This window comes from Triticum dicoccoides, chromosome 4A, assembly GCF_002162155.2.
Source record: "Triticum dicoccoides isolate Atlit2015 ecotype Zavitan chromosome 4A, WEW_v2.0, whole genome shotgun sequence".
Classification (NCBI taxonomy): Eukaryota; Viridiplantae; Streptophyta; class Magnoliopsida; order Poales; family Poaceae; genus Triticum; species Triticum dicoccoides.
In genome coordinates, this window is record NC_041386.1 from 684,738,130 (window position 1) to 684,740,603 (window position 2,474).

At 45.4% G+C, this 2,474-nt stretch overlaps 1 long non-coding RNA gene across 2 annotated transcripts in view; it reads left to right on the forward strand.

The window, feature by feature from the left end:
* The first annotated feature begins 304 nt into the window (after positions 1-304).
* Positions 305-2,474, forward strand: part of LOC119287922 — a 29,618-nt gene continuing 27,448 nt past the window's right edge. For both annotated transcript variants that reach the window (XR_005141015.1, XR_005141016.1), the window contains exons 1-2: positions 305-633; positions 724-818. This is a non-coding gene — a long non-coding RNA (uncharacterized LOC119287922). The remainder of the gene's footprint in view (positions 634-723; positions 819-2,474) is intronic.

Sequence of the window (2,474 nt, forward strand, 5' to 3'; positions counted from 1 at the left end):
GCCGGCCCCTCCTGGTCGTCACAGAAATCTTCACGGATCAACAAGATGCAAATGACCACTGAAATGATGCCTCATTATGACGGACAATGAAAGACTGTCATGGAAACTGTCATGGACAGACCATGTGGACCTAAGCCGGACCGTCACCGATGGCTGATGCTGATGTGGCATGTATCCGATGTGATGCGTATGCTGAATCCTTATTGGTCAGTCCGCCCTTCTCGCGGATCGCGCATCACAACCATCCACTCCCTCAGATCGCACGGCAGGCACATGGCCCAACGGTGGTTGACCGCCTCCACCATCGCTGCTCCTCATCTTCTTCTCAATCCTCCATCCCCCAATTCAATCCTATCCATCTCCCTCTCCCTCATCCGCCGCCACCACTGGCAACCTCGGTGCCCCTCTCCCTAACTGCCACCGCCCCCACCCTCTCCCCCATCCCCTGCTCTCACCTTCTCTCCTTAAACTAGGCGGCCCCCAGAACGAGCAGGCCGAGGCGCTTCTCGATTTGGCGGCGCTTCTTCCAGATCCGCCGAGCAGCGCCAGAGGTCGGCTCCTTCTTCGCTTGTTCTGCGCCAAGGTTGGCCTCCCCTTCCTTTTCCGTGTGGTCCATGGCGCTAACCCCGGACGGTACTGCCTCTCGGTTCCCAATCCCACCCCTAAATCTCTGGATGGATCTCCATGGCTGATGTGTTTTCCTACTGCTTTGGTTGGTCGCAGGTGAGGCACTCAATACCATGGCCGGACGGAGGTTGGGAGATTTTCTTCCCTGACCTCGCCGCCTAGCCACTCCATGGCGAGCTTCTCGCCCCCAGGTTGTTCTTCCCCTGCTCGCTCCCTCCCTCTTCCTCTCTATAGATTTGTTGCTGATACATGCTTGCTGCCCAAGTACCAGTCATCTCTTGCGTTGGTGCTTCCGCTGTGTGGATTTGTTGATATTGTTGATATTGCGTAGCTAGTGTGGATGACTGGATATGGGTGCGTGACTGTGCTCAACATATTAGAATATTTTCAAATAAAAATAACAATTAGTGCTCAAGTAATAATTTATGGGTTGAGTTCTGCGCATAGTTAAATGTAGCAGCAGCATACAGTTTTCACGGTGCACACTGCCGAGCTTGCATTTTTGTACGTAGAAATCTGAAATCTTTGTAACGCAACACTTGCTGGCATTGGGTAAATGACTTGCCTTCCATTAACTACAGTCTTGCATTTTTATAAAAAAAGATTATCTCTTGCGTGCAAATGTACTCTGTGAGATAATAATACATCCACGTGTATGTGTAGTTCATTGGGCCTATAGCTCACTAGTTTGTGTTTCCCCTGTAATGTTTACCTCTGCTATCATGATGAATTTGGCTTTGTAGTCCGGTCCTTGACATATACTTCTCGTTTGAAGAATTAGTATTTTAAAATTTTAGTGTCCACATAATATCAGTACCTTGGAATATACTGCCTGTTGGAAGGATTAACATTTTATATCCTGAACATTTGTTATTGCAGCTGCTCTTTAGCTGCATAGCTACATAATATCAAATCTGACTTGAACTTTATATGTTTATATTACATGGCAAGTTGATTGTGTAGCCTATGTACAGAAGCTCAGGTGTAGATAAGTTCAGAAAGATGTCTCGTTTGGCTAGAGTGTAATGAAGTAGTGTGGAATTGCTCTGAACCTTTTATATATTTGTGTGTGGAATCTGTTATTAATCTGTACAACATCAACACTAATACTTTAATGGTATCGATTCACTATCTTAACTACTGGGCCACCAGTCAGCCATGAATCTTTGTCCGTATAACATCAACAGTGAAACTTTTATATTATTGATTCAATATATCTACAACATCAGTACTGCCGAGCATGTATATTTTTCTGTAGAAACGACTTCTTCCATTAACTAGTCTTGCATTTCTCTACAAAAATAATCTGATCTCTTGCGTGCAAATGTTCTCTGCGATACTAATACATCCATGTGTATGGGTACTACTTGGGCCTGGAGCTCACTAGTTTGTGGTTCCCTGTAATTATTTACCTGTGACGCCCGGAAAATCATGCTACAGTAATCCCATGCTAATCCTGCCACGTCACCTCGGTTACTGTTGCTAACCTCGCGATGATTCGAAACCGTTTCAATATTTAAATTCAAAGTAGGTCAAACAACAAAAGTTTTCAAAAGTTGAAACAAAAATATTCGGGCGGTGCTGAATATTACAAGGGTAATTATGGTGTAGTAAACACATTTTTATAAAATGCCTAAATAACTTAACATGATTTAAAAACAGAAAAGTAAATAGATAAAAGAAAAGAAAATGCAAAACCAAAACAAAAAAAAAAGAGGAGAGAACCCCCCACCCACTGGACCAGGCAGCCCACCTCCTCAGGCCGGCCCACCTGGCCCAACCGGCCGCGCCCCCACTCCCTTACCCTCTCCCCCCACTTCCCCTAACCCTAACCGAACAGCCACTTC